The sequence below is a fragment of the Bidens hawaiensis genome, unplaced genomic scaffold, assembly GCF_021521415.1.
Source record: "Bidens hawaiensis isolate Kalapana, Puna unplaced genomic scaffold, B.hawaiensis_p1.1 tig00051495_1, whole genome shotgun sequence".
NCBI lineage: Eukaryota > Viridiplantae > Streptophyta > Magnoliopsida > Asterales > Asteraceae > Bidens > Bidens hawaiensis.
This window is the reverse complement of record NW_027506194.1, coordinates 34,926-57,854: the sequence shown is the minus strand read 5'-3', so window position 1 is coordinate 57,854 and position 22,929 is coordinate 34,926. Positions and strand designations below refer to the sequence as shown.

At 32.6% G+C, this 22,929-nt stretch overlaps 1 pseudogene; it reads right to left on the bottom strand.

Moving 5' to 3' along the window:
* Window positions 1-9,244: 9,244 nt before the first annotated feature.
* On the bottom strand, window positions 9,245-22,191 carry LOC143617038 (cytochrome P450 76T24-like; annotated as a pseudogene).
* Between the last annotated feature and the right edge of the window lie 738 nt (window positions 22,192-22,929).

Below are 22,929 nucleotides of genomic sequence, written 5' to 3'. Positions count from 1 at the left end.
ACAATTTAAATAATTAATCTAAGCAAGCTGTAAACAATTTTTTAAATAACACATCAGGCAGTTCAGATAAGCACGTATAGGGTTCTTAACATATGTCTAGGACCATTTCTAACGACCTATCTTACAACCTTCGGCTCTGATACCAATCTGTCACACCCCAACCTAAGGCGGAAATGTCGGGGCATGATCCGATTGCTCATAGCTTGAAGATACTATCATAATATAAATGACAATATCTAATTAATTATTTTGTTCAAATAATACACACAATAATCAAATACAACAAAACAATTCAAATAAATAAATACAATCATTTAAATTCAAGCTTGTCTTCAATATAACCCTAAGGTCTTTCTAAGTGTCCATCCTTCAACTCAGGCAACCTGCATATGTGTAGAAAATGGAGTTTTGTCAACAAACATGTTGAGTGACTTTATCACCAAGTTTTGACACCAAAAATAATGTTAATATAATAAATAAACAAAACATAATAAATGCGGTAATGAAATCAAACCATAAGCAAATAGATTGTCGAGTAAACCATTGCCAAGCGAATCGAGCGCCGATAAATCAACCATGAGCAAATAAATAGAATAAGACCGTTGACAAGCGAATCGGGCGGTGGTCAATAGAATGAGAACCCTCTCCAAGGGGATATGTCAAATGATTGCATACAAAGACAAATAAGCACATAAGTAGATTTGATTAATCACACACAATTACACGTTTGCTATTGTTGATATGTATGTATAGATATGTATATATATAGTATGATATACGCATATGTCCCCAAAACGTTTTAGAAAACTGAGTAAAATAGGAGAATGATAAAACTCACCTTAGTTTAGTTTAAAGGCAAGCAAGTATAATTAAGAATAAACAAGTAAATGGATAAGCGAGTCGTCCAATACGCGTCAAACGAGATAACTAATCAGAACCTGAAACTTTGTGATATGAAACTATAAATAAAAACGAACTTAATTCTGCTATAATCAATCCAAACGGATGAGTAGAACTCTAGTTATGTTGAATTAAACGTTTAAGCGAGCTGGTACTGACCAGAATCCGAACAGCGAGTCAGAAGTCGGGTTTTGGTCAGTAGCCTTAAAATTTTGTTACAAGAATAAAAGTCTTCTGGACCGAACGTTGAATCCGACCAGAAGTATGAGAAAACTTTAAGTCAAACTAGTTGACTATTTTGTCCTTTAACGAGTTTTAAACGATTTGACCAGTCAACACCCTTCAACCACCGAAATTGATTGAGGGTTATTGACTAGGGAATATATATGAATGATTTCTATGTTTACAACTTACCCAGAAAGTGAAAGAATCAACAGAAACGATGAGTCAAAGGTCCATACGTATGCAAAGTCAACCGGTTATGAACGTATCTTCAACCAATAAGCAAAAACCGAAGAGTTTGAGGAGGGTCAGAGGAGGGTGACGGCTGAGAATAGTGTTTTAGGGTTTAGGGATGATTTGTGGTAGAGAAATAATGATATGTTTATATAGGATACACTAAATCGATCTAAATATGACAACTTACTCGTTTAAGAACCGAATGGGCCTTTAATGATTAAATCAATGTTATAAGCTGTAAATTTCATTCTTGATCAAGGGGTTATGTATATGGACATGTATTTTAGTTTTATTAGTTTTCTTGGAGCTTAATTCACCCGATTTATGCCTAAAATAAGTGATTTGCATGCTAAAAACGAATTAGGAAACAAAATAATCAATTAATAACAAAATTGAACCAATTAATAATAAAAATTAGTTTTTAATATTTAAGGTAAAAAAATGGACATGTTATAATATTATATAACTTATTTTGGGGCATATGTTTCGAGATTTGGGTCAAAAATTGTCCCTGTACTTATATAAATGCGATTTTTAGCCGTTTTAACTGATTTTAAGGGTTTTTAAGAACTGTTTGGCATAAATGAAAGTTATAAAATTATAAAATAATTTAAACCAAGTTAAATATCAATAAATACAAGTTTTAAATAGTTCAAAAGATCAGAATTACATTCTTGAATCGGTTTAAACAAATACGAAAAAACCGAAATGTTACATGCAAGTTATTGTTTTCTTTCCTATTGTTTGTAAATTACGAGGAATATGTGCAATATGTTTATTGTTTTATGGGGATTGGTACGCAAACGCAAACTTGAAGTGCGGGAGAGGCTAGTGTTTTATTTTCGGCTACGGTTTCAGTTCAGGTGAGAACCTAGTTTTGTTATTATTTCCCGTCATATACTTTTTCTCAATTATTGTAAACGGCTGTCAAAGGGATACACCACTAGATCTGGTTACGTTTCTTACATTTTTTTTTGTGAAATATGTAAACATATTCGTTGTTCAAATTTTATAGTTGGTTTTGCTCAATTTATTAGTTATAATTTTATATTTGTCTTACAATAATTTTACATTCATCTTACAATCACTTTACTTTCGTCTCATATATGAGCTTTTTACTTTAAAAAATGTAAAGTACGCGAACATATGTAAAAAAAATTCATTTGTTTACATATGTAAACATGTAAAGTATGTAATTCTATAAAAAGATGGAATGTCTTTTTTTTTTTGCTTAATATAAAAATATATATAAGATGTAAAAGAGATAAAGCACATCTGAATGTGAAGTGTGTAAAATATGTAAACATATGTAAAAATAATTCACTAGTTTACATGTGTGATATAATGCTAAATATATATAATTCCTATATATAGTTTGTATAATATTTTATTAGTTTTTGTTTTTTTATTACAATTTGTATACTAATAACATTATTGTATAATGTAGGTTGCGGGATTTGTTAGTGGTTGAAAAGGGCGAAAAACAAGCAAAACCGGAGAACCAGAAGATCAGGAAACGAACCGGACAGCATTAAAATTGAACCATACCGGTCAGACCGACCCCTATTTTTGCCCGAGGCGCTGCACGGCTAGGGAGGCCTATCCTCGTCGCGCGGCGCACCGAGCTCCAGATTCCAGAACTTTCGCGAATTTTACTTGTTTTGGGCCCAGAATGCCTATATAAACACCCCTAAACTTAACCCTAAGCATACCCTGAAGGAGCCAGACGTATTTGGAGTTTTCCAAGGCTTAGGATTGTCACTTTTGGCGGCTTTGAAGGTCAAGAATCATTCGGTGAAGTGCTTATTGTTTGAAGACGAAGATTACGGGTTTTATCTTCTCTTTTCTTTCGTCTTCCATTATTTTCCTCATGAATTCTTTCAAGTTTGTTATGTTTGATTTCATAATGATAGGCTAAACTTTGTAGACTGCCTAGGCATGTGATGAACCTTTGTTAATGTTTTATTTTGACTTGGGATTTATTTATCGTTATGGTTTTATGAACTAGTAAAAGGTTTAATTATATTGAGTTGATGCATGTTGATGCATATGGATACTTACGGTTATTTGTTGAGTTTTATTATTCCATAGTTGCCTTGATTATTGTTTGTCATATGATAGGTTTCTATTAGGTCATCTACTTTGTGTTTTTAACTATTTTATGATTGATTCACGATAAGATCATACGAATAATATTATTTAATCAAAATAACCTAAGTGTGCTGCTATTCTAAATAGCTGTAAGGTGTTAGGTTATCGGTAGGCCTTTGTTGATCACGATTGGTAGATTTAGTTCTTCGTAAGGAGTCCGTCTAGGTTTGATTGATTAACTTTTTCCATCGAGTCAATTGAACATATTAGACCACCTTTGATTTCTGCGCTGTAAGGTAGGATTTCGTATAAAGAAACTAGTTTATAATTAATTAGGTGACCGTAAGGAAACTTGATTTATAAAACTAGTGTGCGTTAAAACTTATTAGAAACCCAAGGTGTCTTATTGAGAAGGGTCAGGGGTCCTGTTCGGGTTTTCTTTTAAGCGTCTATTTTACGATCCCAGTTCCATAACTAAATATTTTTCCGGTTAATTGACAACTGAAACGTAGGGGATTCTAGCCTGGGTAGTTTCTCATTATCATTTGATTAAAATCAACAAACGTGTCTTTCGTTTAATTTGCTAATTTTTATTAATTAGTTTTTAATAATAGTTTAAAATTATTACTTTAATAAAAATAACCCCCTAAACAAATATAAATAAATAGTCGTGTCTGTAGTTGAGTCGAATTAGCTAGTTTACGTAATTATAAGAGTCTCTTGGGCTCGATATCCTGACTTATTTAGCTGTACTAGAGTCGACCGGTTCACTTGCCGATTGGTACTTTTAGTTAAGTTAAGAGTCTAGAATTATTACTTAGTGTCTAAATTAGCGTTTATTTAGTTAATAAATTAATAACTGTACCTCCTTATGACTTGCAAGGAGAAGTATAAGTTACAAATGTGTAACTTATCAATATTTCCTCTTACATAGTAAGAAAACCAAAACAATTTTTTTTAACTTATCATAAGAAAGTTATAAGGAGGTAAAAATAAGGAATCCCAAACACCCCCTAAGTATGTAAAATATGTAAATATATGCAATGTCTGCTTTTTGCTTGATGTAAAATATATAAAAGATGTAATATATGTAAAAGTTGTAAAAATATAAATCACGTATGAATGTAAAGCATGTAAAATGCGTAAATATATGTAAAATATGTAAACACACCTTAATGTAAAAGATGCAGCAGATGTAAAACCCTTTTGATTATATAAAGGTGGAGATAGAAAACCATTTACGTTTATTACATGTGTCTTACATTCTGATTTACGTTCATTACATTTACTTTTTATTACATTTACTGACCAAATTAATATAAAAGTGGAGAGAGAAAACAAGGCACAAATCTCAATGTTTGACTTTTATGACAAATCCTGAATATTTCTGAAGAGAGAAAAACCTTTTCTTGTCTTTTTTTTATTAAATTTTCATTCATATTTCACCCCTTTACAATAAAAAAAATCAAAAGCAAACAAAAAGTACATTTTACTTTTTGCAAACAAGTCTCATCCATTAATCTTCAATATCAATGGTCAAGATATGGGTTTTAAATGGTTCATTAGATAGGAAAGAGTTTCAAGATAACTTTTGGAGTTCAGAAACTATGTGAGCCTATTTAGGAAACTATGTAGCCTAAATCCTAGATTCTACGAAATTCTTTGGTATTTTGAAAACTATTAATCTCAACCACTAGATCCAAGGCCTAGATCAATTCTTATTTTTCCTAGAAAACTATTTATGAGTGTGTGTGTGTGAGAGAGGACGAGGGCCCCACCCTTTGCGTCCGTATGTGGTTTGCAGTTTCGGACTTGATAACTAGACTTCATTACGGACCCTCTCTACATCGCACCGTCTCCGCCACATCAAAGTCTACTTCTCATGAACCTCCCACAAACAAACGTGTGTTTTGACGACTAGTCAGTCTAGGTCGAAACTCTTTACCACATAACTTATGATCGCATTGCAAAAATGGTCTGGACATTCGCGTGAAGTCCTCTCTAACATAGCTAAATATTCATCGTATTCGTCAGGAACATTACCGATTGCGAATTGACGAATCAAGGATGTGCACATTTTTTTGGTGACGCGAAACTCTTTTTGTACCCCCCTCGTCATAACCTAGCTAGTTGAAAACATTCAATGTTGCATCTAGATCTCCCATGATTTTTAATATAAGTTTATCGATACACAAAATCTTGCTCTAAATGTCGTAACATCGTACTTTGGGTCTTTTACAAAGTAATCATTCATTAGAACTTCATGAGCCCCTTCAAGATCACATTGCATATTTTTTTATCACCTTGTATCTTCAAGTTCTTCTATTGCTTTGGCCACCATGACAAAAAATTCAAGACTAGAATCGAAAGAGTCAGAAGAAGTTAGGCGAGTCAGGTGGAAACAAATTGATTGACCCTTTCATTTGATTCTTTTGTTTGTAAAATAAATGTATATAATATAAAATATTAAAGTAGGAGAAGAGATGTGTAAAAATTAATTTGTATAAGTTTATATAGTGTGAAACTAGGTTATTGATCCGTGTATTACACGGGCAGAAGTATAATAAACCGTCCAAGTAACGTATATATATTTCAAACGACAAAATTTTTTTAATATGCATTTTGAGACAACAATATAATTTATAATTGTAAGTTATATTCAAATGAAAACAAAATATTGAAAGACATGGACTTACAAAAAATAACATTACATAGTAGAATGTTTACAAATAAAATTTTAAATTTTAAAACATAAACTTCAAAAGCTACAAATTTTTACTTATATATAATATTTTTGCTTTGTTTGCAACTTTCTCTTGCTTATCTAAAATAAGTATTTATTTTTTGTTCTTCTCTACTCTTCACTCTTGATAAATCTACAAAAAGTTGACCATGTGTAAAACGGGTCTTTTAAGTATACCAACTCTTGTTATAGACTGGCCTAGACTTTTGTTGATGATCATTGCAAAACCAAACTACAACAAAAAACTGTCTTCTCTAAAACTTAAACAAAAACTTTTTTTATCTGAATGTGTTAATTGTATATATATATACAAACATATATATACATATATCTGCTTATATATTTGAACAATTTGTAAATTTTGTATTTGTGTCAAATAATTTTAAATAAATGTTATGTTTTTTTAACTCACATATAAAAATGCATTTTAATAATCACAAAATTAATAATTCATTTTAGTAAGCATAACATCATCTGTAAAAAAAAAACTATATAAAAGGCTCCTTATTTTGTTTCATCCACTTAAACATTTTTAAACTTTCATAAAATAGATCGTTTTACTTTGAATAATTAATTAGTTATGAAAAATAATCCTATATATTTATTTAACTTTGTGTGATACAACAATATTCATAAATTAGATTGTTTTACCTCGAATAATTAATTTGTTGTAAAAACTAATACTATATATTTTATTTAATTTAGTGTGTCACAACAATATGTGTTAAAAATTCATTTCATGGAATTATAAATTTTTTAAACTAATTTCTATTTAAACCATCATAAATATATTATGCCAAATAAATGTGGCTATTTTATATATTTAATATTAATGTTAGTGTATTTGGAAGAGATGATGGTTATAGTGGCCCAAACTTTTTTACTAAAAGAAATAAACGTATTAGATTTTGACCAATTTAAAAAAATGCAAACAAAATATAATAAACAATAAATTATCATATATTATTAATAGAACTACGTTTTATATTACAATGCTACTTAAAATTACATATTACATGAAAAAATTAATCAACACATTATAAGTAGTAACATGCACCAAATTGTCACATCTACGACAAAGGATGACCAACTTGCAGTTATGTTACCAAATATTATCGCTGAAGATTTATGTATATCCACAAAATCGTGTCGCATTTAACCAATAAAAAAAGAAAGATGAAACTATAATATTATTATAATGATGCACCGATTCAAAAAATCCCCAAATACAAATAACTTATGAAAGGATCAACTTAAAAGAAAATATCAATAGTTCAATTGTAATATGTCTTTTCTTGTAATTAAATTCTTAATACTTTTGTGAAACGATCACCTAATGCAAATCATTGGATACAACAGCATAGCCAAGCCCATTAGTAACTATCTTTGCCACATTTGGCGTCTCAAATATTTCTAATATGAGCCTCACCTGATAAGAAAACCCGAATGTAAACAGCATGTGTTACGACTTCTATACCCTTGGTCTATATTATGTAATTGATAAACACCAAAACCGACCTATCATATCCTACTCATTAAATAAAGTTAGCTATTTTGACTTATTCTGATTTAATAGTTTTTTAAACAACTCGTTTCGACCCGAACTCATTACGATCATTATTACCCATTTTGACCCGAATCTAATTTGGCTTGTTACTCCATCCAACCCGACCCGCTTGTTTAAAATAACATAAAAATTAAGAATGCATCATTAATAAATTTTCCTTTTAAGTTTATACTACAATTTAAAAAAACTGGTTTTGACTTAAACTCGTTATCTTGGGAATTTCCGTCCATGGAAATTCTTAATTTGCCATTTAATGTATATTCTTTTCCTTCTGATCTCCACATTTTGAATTTGATTTTGCAACAAAGGTGTGCATATTTAATGTATGATAATTTACTGACAAAAGGAGCAAGAATAGAACAATTTATGGGAGCATAAGTGACTCACCTATGGAAAATAGCAATTTATCATCTTCTACATGTAAAGCTTCAATTGCGAATCAAAATTAGCAAATGATAAGAAAAGTAGTTCAATTTTAATTTAAAATTCATTTACGAATGCAGTTAATTCAATATGTGTAGATACCAAACAAAAATGTTATTTCCATAAAAGGTCAAACTTTAGACAAAATTAATACAAAAGTATATGAAGAGGAAAGATTATGATTACCTCCAGATAAGAAACAATAACTTCTGTTTATATTAGTCTAACCAGTTATTCCAATTTATCGATTCTAAACTCTTCAAAAACACCAAGAACTTGATAACACTGTAGACACAAATCATGTTAAATTGAGGGAAAGGAATAAAAATTATGGTTATGAAACGCATACGGGTTCATAATTGGTTGTCTAGGAGAAAACACATCTAATTAAATGATTATTATGATTTTAATTTTGAATTATTTTATTAACAACAAATTTTATGAGGGCTTATTATTTTTGGAATATAGTATAATCAACCAATAGGAATGAGCATAAAACAATGTCTTTAATAGTATTTATTATATAGATTAAATAATTATTATGATTTTAATTTTGAATTATTTTATTAGTAACAAATTCTATAAGTGCTTATTATTTTTGGAATATAGTAAAATCAACCAATCAATAAGAATGAGCTAAAATGAATTCCTTTCATATATATATATATATAGATTGGGATTCATTTAATTTGTTTTAAGTATTTAAGTATGTAACGGTTAGAAAGAGCGTTGGATGATGTTAGCAACCTTCGAACCCGAGCCAGATGATACCAAAATACCAAATTTCTAACTTGTTACGCAGGCCTGTGTGTGTTTCATCCAATTTATCACCTATTTTTAGATATAAGTCGAAGATTTTATATGGTTAATAAAAGTCACTTGTATCTTCAACTATCTGGTTAAGTCAGCAACCTGAACCATATATTCAACATATTACCTACCAAATTTGTAAATTAGAAAATTGAAGATATTATTTTACATAGGTAACTTAAACCTTAATTCATTACAATAAATACTATTTTTCATATTAAAAAGAGCCGGTACAACTATTTTAAAGACAATCATAGTTTAATTGGAAATGCCCTAAGTGGTATATTTCTCGGTAATGTGAGCCCAAACTTCTCTTCTATATCCAAGTCTTTTGCTTTCATATTTCCTTCAAGCTTCCAATCAAAGTTGTGAATCAAAGAGCCCAATATTGTGAGTAAAGCTTTGTGAGCAATATTCAATCCCAGACAAATCCTTCTTCTCGCACCAAATGGTATGAGATTGAAATCTTGACCTCTATAGTCAATTTTAACTTCCAAAAACCTCTCTGGCATGAACGCATTTGGGTTGGACCAAACTTTTGGGTCTCGCCCAATTGCCCAAACATTACATAGGATTTGGGCATCTTTAGGGACTATGAAGCCTTCGACTTCTACCTCACGTATGGCTTGGCGAGGTATAAGAAAAGGGACGGGTGGATGCAACCGAAGAGTTTCTTTTATTATAGTATGTAGATAAGGTAATTGAGAGATATCATGTTCCAACAAAATTTTGTCATTATTTTGTGTGTGTTTCATAAGCTCTAACCGAGCTATCTCCATTCTCTTTGGATTACGAATGAGCTCGGTCATCGCCCATTCCAATGACGTTGATATTGTATCAGTTCCCGCAACAAACAAATCGTACAATATTATTTAAGAGAAATGATTATATAAGATATAATATACCTGCAAATCACTACTTTTTCATGATTTTCTCAACTAATATATCGCTTATACTAAACTCTCAAAAATATTATCAACTTACCGTGAACAAATGTTTCATGTCATTTATAGTAAACTCTGATTCTTCCTTTAAGTTGATAGTGAGCAGCAAGTCCAAAACGTCATTTTGTGTAACTGGATCTTTGTCGCACGATGATGAAATCGCTCTTGTTTGCAATCTTGTAAGGCCCCCGAGCCCAGGTGCCATACTTTCACGCTGGTTGGAATTACTCATTCACATAATTCGTAAAATCAGAGTTAATTAAAACATTTCACGGAATATAAAGTCAATCATTCTTACATAACTTAAATACTTTGTCCTTAATTTGAAATAACGTAAGTCTTAACATAAATATAAATAACGCGTGATTCTTCTTTTCTTCGATGCCAGTCTTCTTTTATTTGCCACGTGTCCCACTCTAAGCAATATGCCTCATTCAACTCACCTGCGTGCATACTAAAAGTCAGCTACGCTGAGTGAGTTCTAGTTAATTAACATACATTACATCCACTTACTTATTAATACGCGTTCGAAGGTACGTATTAATTAGTTACCCGTTCTTATACATTCACACACACACACATACATACATACATACATCCGTACATCCATCCATCCATCCATCCATCCATCCATATAATCTTTCATACTTTATCTGACTTTCTTTAATTAATACTTGCGTGTCCCTTCTATGTTTTTAACGAGCCTTTCATCTTATAAACTTCGCAGATATTATTGGGTCTGCCACCCTTCATTCTTCGCAGATATTAGTAGGGTCCGCACCCTATATTCTTTGCAGATATTAGTAGGGTCCGCAACCTTGCATTATTCGCAGATATTAGTAGGGTCCGCAACCCTATATTCTTCGCAGATATTAGTAAGGTCCATATTAGTAGGGTCCGCAACCCTATATTCTTCGCAGATATTAGTAGGGTCCGCAACCCTTTACTAACCGTTCAACCATACAATCATGTATTCGTTCGTTTCATACCTTTATCCTTCAATTATAATATACTTAATTATAACTAAGGGCATAGTAAATTAATAAATTCATATCATTCACATTCATACGCAAACATATATCTAATATACACTTACTATTTAAGTTAAGTGTATAAATCTAAACACATCGTAGTATGCACACAACCCCGAAAACATAACACATAAAAGGGGCTAGAACTCACCTGGATCCTGTTACGTTCACCGTTAATAGTAATCCCCTTCCAAATTTGTGCGCGGCTAACTGTTTAACAATGCACACGTATTAATTCTCTATATCCGTTTGTTATTTATTTTCTTGAGTTAACGTTAAAGTAATCGAACCGACATGTAACCCTTCTTAATCGTTCATATTAATTTGATATACTTGGTCTTGTCGTATTTATGTTTATTATATTAGTTCCCCACTATTCATTTTTATTATTATGGTATAATTATTTATATTTGTAGCTATCCTTTGTTCGTCCTCTCCTTTTAATTTCTCCCTTTGCAACGAAATTTTACGTTTAAGTGCCTCCAACTGTGTCCCATAAATCGTTGGTTTGGCATGAGGCGGGTTACGGTATCTAGACGAATCAGGTCTCGGGTTCGGGTTTCGTTCGGGTCCTCACATCCAAGTAAACCTTTATTAATATTCTATTCTTATTATTATTAATATATTATTATTATTATTATTATGGGTTAGGTTCAAATAAGAAGTTTGATTTTCTAAAGAAGGCTAGGAAGGAGGGTATTTTTGTCTAACATTTTTATATCAAAACCCACCTACTTTAATCTCAAAACCCACTTACATGAATTTCAAAAACCCACTTACATCTTCATTCATCTCCTACAACCACCACCACTCCATCGCCCACCGCCACCACAACCGTCACCCACCACCAACTCGCCGGAAAAAACACAATGGAAAACAATATGAAAAACACAATGAAAAAAAAAACAAAATGAAAAAAAAAACACAATGATAAAAACACAATAAAAAACACAATTGTATGACACAATGTAAAAAACACAATGAAAAACACACTATGAAAAAAAAAAACACAATAAAAATACTATTGTATAACACAATTTTTTGGTAAAACACAATTTGTAAAAAACCCACTAATTTTTTTTATCTTTATATAACAATATGGTACTCATATAAAAGATAAAAAGATACTCGTTATTATGGTGAATTTGTTTTTCAATAAAAACATCGTACAAAAAAAGTTATGGACGTTTTAAAATGATGGGGGAATTTGGCAGTGCCTTGCATGTGGAGAAAGAAAATCAATAAATGTGTTATTCCTTTTATGCCCTTTCCTTTGTGTTCACACTTAATTTCCCTCTAAACTAATCTCAACCCTTCATGCTCAAAATCAATAGACAAGATTACTTCTTATCCTTCCTACAAAAACTATACTTCCTATTATAACCTAACCCTTATTATTATTATTATTATTGTTGTTGTTGTTGTTAATATTATTTTTATATATAAGTCCAAACCCCCCCCCCCCCCCCATGGCGTAGAATCTTGTATTTTGATTTCCTAGAGATGTCACCTTTTGAGCATAGGTGATTTTAATAGTTTTTGGCAAACTATCAGCCGTAAACGGATTTGAGTTGTCTTTACCGGAGCCGTTTGCTTCTGGACTAGAAGATGATTGTGGCTCATCTTTTGCCTCATGTATGCTTTTTCCCAAAGCATCAGGGATCAACGGACTTGATTTTTCTTTACCTTCAGCCATTTGTAAAGGAATAGATTCTGTTTTTAGACTTTCGTCTTCCTGTATATAATTTACAGTTTTGGTGTTAAGTAAATCATTGTATAACACAATTTACTGTTGCACAGCTCGTAATTCTATTAAAAGAATTTTTTTTCTTTTAGGCGTAGGGCCTTGATTTTTTCTTTTTCTTCTTCCATCACAATTCTTTTTCTAAATGAGGGTGTGATGAACTTTTGAAAGAGACGCATTCTATTTATAGAAAAAGATTACGTCATTGCTTACGTATTTTGAAAGTCACATGTCAAGCTATCAGCTAGCACGTTTTTTGGTCATTCAAGATGTTCAATATTAAAGGAATATCTTGAAAACCACATCTACCATCTGACTAGGCGTCCTTGCTTATTATCTCCTGAAATTTTTGTTTTTAGGAAATAAGTGAAGTTTTTATTATCTGTCCTGACTAGAAATTTTACAGGGGTTAGATAAATAGAAAACTTTGAAGCGGTGTTTTATACCGCCAGTAATTCTTTTTCATTACTGTGGTAATTCCTTTCAGCTGGTTTAAAACTTCCAGAGGTGTATTTACAAATTTCCTCTCTATCAGCTGTTTTTTCCTGTAAGACCCCACCCCAAAAATCATTTGAGGCATCGGTTTCAATTATAAGGGAGTTTTCTTCTTTTGGAAGATAAAGTCCAGGAAAACTTTTTAAGTTTTTCTTTATCTTTTTAATGTAATCTGTATCGGCTTCTTTCCAATCCCATACATAATCCTTTTTTAATTTTACCTGTAGCGGCTTTCTGAGCTCTACAAGCTTCGGAATGTAGCTTTCGGCATAAGTTAAAACACCAAGAAATCTTTGCAGATGTTTTTCATCTTCTAAAGTATTTGAAAATTTATGTAAATTTTCCAAAATATGTTTTTGTGGACAATGAGTTCCTTGATCTATTTCAAGACCTAAAAATTTTATCTTTTTTTTAAAAAGATTTGCTTTCTTTTTTGACAAAATAATTCCATATTTTTCAATTGTTTTTAAAACAGATAAAACATGAAAATAGTGATGTTTCTCAGAGTTAGAGAATATTATGATATCGTCTACGTAGATGGTACAATAATCTTCTAATCCTCTTAAAGCATTCTGCATATGTCTTTGAAATATACTAGGTGCTTGTTTTAATCCGAAAGGAACTACCTTCCATTGATAATGACCATCAGGACATGTAAATGCAGTTAGTAACTGAGATTCTTCATCTAATAGTACCTGCCATAAACCACTTTTGCAGTCGAAACTAGAAAATATGGTTTTTCCTCTTAAGAGGGTTAGTAACTCTTGCATACAAGGAAGATTATGATTGTCTCCTATTGTTGCTGAATTAACCGCTTTATAATTTACGACCATTCACTTTTTTCCTCTTCTCTTTTCAGCTTCATTTTCAACTAGAAACGCTGGTACATATGAGGTGACTTACTTGGAACAATTAATTTTAGCTCAAGTAACTCTTTAATTTGTTTGCTAAACTCCTCTCTATCTTGTGGACTGTATTTCATTGGTTTTACCCTGATTACAGTCTTAGGATCTATTAATTTTATTGACGCTTTCATCTAGTTTTTGGATTTTTCTGGGTCAATGGGATTTTCTGAGTATACCTTTTCAAGTAGTGCTTCTATTTTTTGATATTTTTGTATTTCTATGAAATATTTTTCTTCTGGTTTTATAACTTCTTGAGTTATATTAGTACCAGGTATTTGCTTTATTTTTGAATTTTTTTTTATTGACTCAAGAAAATCGGGGTTCCCAACGCGAAGTGCTTTGGTTATTTTCTTAATCAGAATCATTTCTTGATTAAGATGGAAAGATATTCTGTCTAACCATTGTGTAAAAGGTCCACATAGCTTACAGAAATTATTTCCAATGAGTAAATCTATTCCTGATTCCTGTTGATAAATGGAGGAATAGGAAATGGTTCTCCTGAAAAGTAAACTATAACACCAAAAGTTTTTAGGTCACCGCCACTTTCATCCTCACTTTTCTTCTTCCTTCTTCTTCAAGTGCGGATATCTTGTTTTCATGATTTTTGAAATTTATTTCAAAGATTATAGTTTTTTGATTTAAGGAAAAATGAGTAAAATCATTGAAGTATAATAGTTATGAGACAACCTTAGATCTCCATTGTCTCTGAACCTTTGTGACGAGTGACCAATCCAATCATTACCTTCCTATGGCCTCCTGCCTTGACGGAAATAAAAATGACTCCAGGTTTCATAACAAGACTTAGAGATGTTGATAAAAAGAAATATTTTATTTCATAACTGTTCTTCCAGAAGGAAGAACTTCTAGATATTTACATCATTTTTCCCTAAAGGGGAGCTTACTCACACATAGCTAGGATTACAAGGAAATTAAATTTTTGGGAGAGTATTCGATGCTCTATCCCTTACAATCCTCACATTATATAGGAAAACAATGAACGTAAAGTTCTTTTTGTTTACGTAAGTGCTTACGTATTTATCTTCATAATTGAACCCATGTGGGGTCCTAATTACGTGTCCTCCATTATTCGACTGAGAGGTTGTCGCTTTGCCTGCTTTTTTCACATGCTTGCTTTTAATCAATGAACCCATGTGTAGGGTCCAATTCACGTGTATCCTCCATTATCTCGTCTGAGAGGATGTCACTTTCTCTGCACTCTTCACATGCATGATTTTCTATTAGGCGTGCCAGTTCTTGACACAATAATTTTTTAGTGGCCGGACCTACATCAAGTTGATTGAGAGCGATTCGTTGCTCAATGGTCTCTATTGCATGTTTTTCATGAACAGGCAGGGGGGTTCCACTGTAACTAGTAATTATGCAGTTTTGGCTGCAGTAGTTAATTTTTTTAAAACTTCCATCTTTAATCTGCTGAAGAGTCTTTAAGATTTTTAGATATCCATTAACTCTAATGGAGACCCAATTGCTGATATCTTCTTTTTCTTCCATGACTTTAGAAGGTTAGACATTTCTTGTTTTAGCTAAGCCAACCTCTAATAAATGTAAGGCAAGAAAGCTTTTTCCTTGATACCAATCTGGTAATGCAGAGGTGCATTCAATATAGATGTTGGCATCTTTGGCTGCTGCAATCTTTTTTCTGAAGGTTTTTATAGCCTTCTTCATGCCTTCTGTGAACAAATTGTTTTCTTGTAAATTAGCAGAAGGATATATACATTTAATTACTCCAGCAGAAAATGCTAGAGAAACTAAATGAGGATCAGATCCTGGACAGAAGTTGTATAGACTTTTTGATGTCTTGTCTTCTGTGTATATATTTTCGACTTCAAAGTCGTCTCGGCTAAGAGCCCTAGCTTTAGACCAGACTAATCGGAATTCGTCCAAACTTATTAGGTCGATTTCTTCATTCTGAATATCTATTCTTTTTTCTGATCTTCTTTCAAATGGTGAGTTTGAAAAGTTAACTGGTGAGGTTCTTGTTGTCTTTACTACAGGTATAGGAAAGATAGAAATTCTTAATGGAATTTCTTTTCTTCCAAATTCTGCAAAAAATCTCGTGGCTTCTTGTTGGGCTTGTAACAAGGAGCTGAATTTTTTGTAGGGAGCTGATGTATTCTGGACATATTTTGAGACAATAGCCCAGTCTGCATAAATTCCTTTGTGGTCTCCATAAAAAATGACGTAGAATCTTGTATTTTGATTTCCTGGAGATGTCACCTTTTGAGCATATGTGGTTTTAATAGTTTTTGGCAAACTATCAGCCGTAAACGGATGTGAGTTGTCTTTACCGGAGCCGTTTGCTTCCGGACTAGAAGATGATTGTGGCTCATCTTTTGCCTCATGTATGCTTTTTCCTAAAGCATCAGGGATCAACGGATTTGATTTTCTTTACCTTTAGCCGTTTGTAAAGGAATAGATTCTGTTTTTAGACTTTCGTCTTCCTGTACAGAATTTACAGTTTTGGTGTTAAGTAAATCATTGTATAACACAATTTTCTGTTGCACAGCTCTTAATTCTATTAAAAGAATTTTTTCTTTTAGGTGTAGGGCCTTGATTTTTTCTTTTTCTTCTTCCATCACAATTCTTTTTCTAAATGAGGGTGTGATGAACTTTTGAAAGAGACGCATTCTATTTATAGAAAAAGATTACGTCATTGCTTACGTATTTTGAAAGTCACGTGTCAAGCTATCAGCTAGCACGTTTTTTGGTCCTTCAAGATGTTCAGTATTAAAGGAATATCTTGAAAACCACATCTACCATCTGACTAGGCGTCCTTTCTTATTATCTCCTGAAATTTTTGTTTTTAGGAAATAAGTGAAGTTTTTATTATCTATCCTGACTAGAAATTTTACAGGGGTTAGATAAATAGAAAACTTTGAAATGGTGTGTGTTTTTTATCGGCAGTAATTCTTTTTCATTACTGTGGTAATTCCTTTCAGCTGGTTTAAAACTTCCAGAGGTGTATTTACAAATTTCCTCTCTATCAGCTGTTTTTTCCTGTAAGACCCCACCCCAAAAATCATTTGAGGCATCGGTTTCAATTATAAGAGAGTCTTCTTCTTTTGGAAGATAAAGTCTAGGAAAACTTTTTAAGTTTTTCTTTATCTGTTTAACGTAATCTGTATTGGCTTCTTTCCAATCCCATACATAATCCTTTTTTAATTTTACCTGTAGCGGCTTTCTGAGCTCTACAAGCTTCGGAATGTAGCTTTCGGCATAAGTTAAAACACCAAGAAATCTTTGCAGATGTTTTTTATCTTCTAAAGTATTTGGAAATTTATGTAAATTTTCCAAAATATGCTTTTGTGGACAATGAGTTCCTTGATCTATTTCAAGACCTAACAAGTTTATCTTTGTTTTAAAAAGATTTGCTTTCTTTTTTGACAAAATAATTCCATATTTTTCAATTGTTTTTAAATTAGATAAAACATGAAAATAGTGATGTTTCTCAGAGTTAGAGAATATTATGATATCGTCTACATAGACGGTACAATAATCTTCTAATCCTCTTAAAGCATTCTGCATATGTCTTTGAAATATACTAGGTGCTTGTTTTAATCCGAAAGGAACTACCTTCCATTGATAATGAGCATCAGGACATGTAAATGCAGTTAGTAACTGAGATTCTTCATCTAATAGTACCTGCCAGAAACTACTTTTGCAGTCGAAACTAGAAAATATGGTTTTTTTTCTTAAGAGGGTTAGTAACTCTTGCATACAAGGAAGATTATGACTGTCTCCTATTGTTGCTGAATTAACCGCTTTATAATTTATGACCATTCGCTTTTTTCCTCTTCTCTTTTCAGCTTCATTTTTAACTAGAAACGCTGGTGACATATGAGGTGACTTACTTGGAATAATTAATTTTAGCTCAAGTAACTCTTTAATTTGTTTGCTAAACTCCTCTCTATCTTGTGGACTGTATTTCATTGGTTTTACCCTGATTAGATCTATTAATTTTATTGACGCTTTCATCTAGTTTTTGGATTTTTCTGGGTTAATGGGTTTTTCTGAGCATACTTTTTCAAGTAGTGCTTCTATTTTTTGATATTTTTGTATTTCTATGAAATATTTTTTTTCTGGTTTTATAACTTCGTAAGTTATATTAGTACCAGGTATTTGCTTTATTTTTGAATCTTTTTTCATTGAGTCAAGAAAATCGGGGTTCCCAACGCGAAGTGCTTTGGTTATTTTCTTAATCAGAATCATTTCTTGATTAAGATGGAAAGATATTTTGTCTAACCATTGTGTAAAGGGTCCACATAGCTGACAGAAATTATTTCCAATGAGTAAATCTATTCCTGATTCCTGTTGATAAATTGTAGGAATAGAAAATGGTTCTCCTGAAAAGTAAACTATAAGATTTTTACAAACCTTATTTAGTTTAATCGTTTCTTCATTAGATATTGTTACTTTAATGTCCTTGGGTGTGTTTTCCCAAAGTTCTTCAGGGATAACGTATTTACTTGCTAAACAGAGGCTTGCTCCAGTATCAACATAGCAATGTAAAGTTATCATTTTATATCCTTTTAGAAAAATTTTTCCTTTGATATAAATAGAGTTGGGATTGGTTATATTAGCATAGACCAATTCCTCTTGTTTTAAAATATTTTGACAAAAATATAATTTGCCTAATTCATTTTCTTCTCGCTTATGGGTTGTAGTCATTCTGAGTCAGTAGAATTGTCAAAAGAGTCGTATTTGACTGTTAATGAATATAGCTGAGTATACCCATCGTAAATATTTTTAGAAGGAAAATATCCTTCTTCTTCAGCTTCTAAAATGAGCTTTGTTTTTTCTGGGAATTTTTGTCGGTTAGGACATTCGTTGACATAATGTCCTTCTTCAGAACATATCCAACATCTGCATTTTTTCTTTCCTTGCTGACAGATTTTTGGTTTTTCTTTTGAAAAATATTTTCCTGATGTAAATTTTTTCTTCTTGGTTTTCCAGAACCTTCTTTTTGTTTTATATTTTGTTTTGAAGTATTTTTTTATCTTTGGGTGAGTTACATCCAAAGGATAATTAAGGTGTTTCAGTTAAAGTACTGCAACATTTTTTGTTAAATCTTTTTAGCTGTTTTTGTTTATTAGAGAAATCACAATAGACTGCTATTTCTTCTTTACAATTCTTGTAGCAAATCCGAGAGAATGTATAGTAAAAGAATTATTTTCTTTATTCCATCTTTCTTTGGCTTTTTCACCTACTATGGGGATTTTCATTAAGTAGACTTCTAATCAGGAATGATATTCACCCGTACTTAACTTGTACAAGTTTTGCTCAAATAAGCAAGTGAAATTGTCTAAAAGACATATATCACATAATTGTGTTTTCGTAAGATTTTGTATTGCTTTTTCCAGCAATTTTTGATTTTCTTGATCTTTATTTGTAAGAAAATCAAGACCTAAAAACATCATATACTCAAAGATCACACCCCCCCCCCCACTCTAACCGCCACTTTCTTCCTCACTTTTCTTCTTTCTTCTTCTTCCTTAAACCCGACGGTCACCGCCGCCCAATTCCGGCCACTATGGCCGTGCATCAAACTACCATGGCAGGCCACTCAAGTCGTATGGAGGTTCTCAAATCGCGTGAGTTTGCTTCGCCTTCCCAAACCATTCGCGCGACAAGGATTTTCGCATAAGGATTTCGCTTGGGATTTTCGTTTCGCATAAGGTTTTCGCTTGGGATTTTCGCATAAGGTTTTCGCTTGGGATTTTCGCACGCTGGAACTTCGCTTCGCATGCCGGATTTCGCTTCTCATGTCGAAAGATTTGCTTCGCACGGGATGGTTTCGCATCGCATGGTCGGGATTTCGCACGGGTTTTTCGCATAAACGGGTTTAGATCTGGGTAAGGAGGCTGCGCCTTGGATTTCGTGCTTGTTTTCTAGTCATCGAAGGTCCACCTTGGCCGGAAACCTTGGTCCCGTTCAAGTCGGGTTTTACACCTTTCATGTATCTATTTTGTTCATATCTGTATGCGTATGTGTATATATATGTATTTTCATATTTTGTTTGTTTGACCAAGATCTCGTTTTAATTTGGTTCAATTGACACTTGTTTGTTGTGGCTTGATTTGGGTTCAAATACGGTTCATTTTGGGTTGGTGAGAGCCGTTTAGGCTCGGTTCGTCTCGGTTCCATTTCCATACTTCGTTGGCTCGTTTATTATTAAGAACGAGACGGGATAAAGAAAAGAAAGATAAATCTTTAGATGTTTAAACATACCTTGAAGGTTGGATGGATTAGATCTTCAATGGACAAAAGGTGAAATAGGTGCACAGGGGGTTTTTGTTGTGTGTGTATGGATACCAATGATTGGAATGATAATGGTGAAATGATAAGGATAAAGATGGATTTTAGGGTTTAAATAGGCAAAGCCCAAAAGGCTTTTATGCCTAAATCGCTCTCAAGTTCATTAACCTCTCTTAATATTAGTCATACTTCTACATATTATTTAATTAATTTAATTGACGCCTCTCGACACGACAACTAAATTAGAACCCAAAATATCTTATTTATTATTTATTGAAACTAGGACGTTACAAATCTCTTATCAATGATGCTATCGAAAATAGCAAATAGCTTGTTAGCATACACACCTCCTTGCGATGTTAATCCCTGTGGATCGAGGGGCCTTAGCATCGAAAAAAGTCTACTAGATTTGGTATCCCTCCAATTTCCATCACACCCCATATCACGTCTTTGATTTCTTGTGATGACACTGAATCGTATTGAGAGAAATCCATAGAGAACAACAGGGTTGATAAAATGTTAAGATCTGTGGTAAATGCAACTTCACCTACGTTCAAAACTTTTTCTTCCTTAAAGCATGCTAACATGGTCAACAAGTTTTTGTACCTGCAAGTATGTGTAATTAGATGTTAAAAGGGTATTGGGTTTGTTTATTTTTATATTTTTTAAATGACTGCATTTTATTAAGCATCGACTAGCAAAATGATCGACAAGTGAGGAAAACACATTGAGATTGTTGCAACCTTTATCCAAGAAACTTCATATTTATTCTTCCTGCTCGAGTAAATTAAAAGAAAAATATAAAGCATCATCAAACAAACAAAAGTTTTCCTTTTTCTTTTCCTTTTCTTTTTTGCCGACTCTTTGGCAGCATCGCATGATTCCAAAGTCTCCAAATTGCCCACCGAACATATTAAATAATCATACCGACAACTTTTGTCTTAGCCACTCTTAACGAAGAATTAATAACCAATCCATTAAATCAGAAAGAAATCTTAAAATAGGAAATCCCAAATCTTATTAACATAACCACAATCATCAAACACATGACGAACAGATTCCGTTGTATATTGGGCATAAAGAAGACGGCACACAATACCCTTAATCATTAGATTTGACCGAGTTGGTAGGCGATTACCCAAAACCGTATTAGGTATCTAAATGTGAATCTCTATTTCAAGATAACCTAAAGCTATAAGCACAAAAATTAAAAAAAAAAAACAAAAAACAAAAAACAAACTGAAAAGTTATAATGGTAAATAAAGTTTTATGTTTAGTAATGCTAGCAAACTAATGATAATATGTCAAAACTCAAAACAAACTTAAAAAATTAGCCAATTTATCGACTTTACCTACCTTTTGCCTGAGTAGCTGTTCGCTACCATCAACACGTTGCCCAGAGAATAACAACTCTTTAGTAATTCTTCGTAGTTTTCGCCACTGATCTCCAGCCGGTAACCATGCAATGGAGTGTAGATGATGGTCCTTCAATCGGCCTGTTTCGGGGACAGACCGGCTAGAGAACAATTGGTCATGTTTGTGAAAGAATTCTTTGGCCATGTCGGGTGATGAAACAACTATTGTTGTTCTACTTCCTAGCTTAAGTGACATTAAAGGACCGTAACGTTTAGAGAGTGTGGCTAGAGAGCGGTGCGGTTTGTTGCTAAGTTTTAAGAGGTTTCCTATGATCAGCAAAGGGTAAGGCCCCGGTGGAAACCACGGGTTACGACGGCTGGAGATGGTGTATGCATAGATGAAAGTTAAAAGGAAAGCTAGCACGAGCAAGAAGGTTGCAATATTATCCATAGTTTGTGATGAAACTTTGAATGTTTTCGCCCAAGGATAAATGGATAACTGCACTTGTTTTGGGTCCGCTGTCTGTTGAAATAATTAATCTATGGAGGCAAGCATGGATATTTAACTTCTATAAAGTTAACTTCTAGAAACATGGATAATGGTACTTGTTTTATGCATCCTGTATTAGGGACGTAAGACACCTCTCTATACGTCCCGTATAGGGTTACCTTAAGGGCATAGGGTGTGCTACCTTAAGGGTATCCAAAGTACTCTAAGCGAAACCCCGACTGATCCTTCAATGCCACATCATTTTTACCTTGGATTACCTTAAGGGCTAACAGCACATCACTAAACTACTCTAAAGAATTTTAATTTTTATTAAATTATACACAAATAAATAACAACTTTCATTATAAATAAAAATAAAGGTTATAGATTATAAAATTAGAAAAAAAGATAAATAAGAAAATACAAGTACAATCTTGGAACATTTCTTCGGTGTATTTTGGGTTGACGCCAAAGTAATCTTCCACTAGAACTTGGTCGCCTTTTTCGCGATCACGTTCCATGTATCTTCTTCTCGATGTGCCGGTGTCTCCTTCTCAGTTTGTCAGGCAAGATCATGGAGAAACGTGATACTACTATTGTTGGAGGATTCTTCATCGTAATTAATGTCCGGTGGAATATACACGGGAAAAAAGTTCAAATTGGTTAAGTGTGTTTGGTTATTTATAAAGAAGAAGAAAA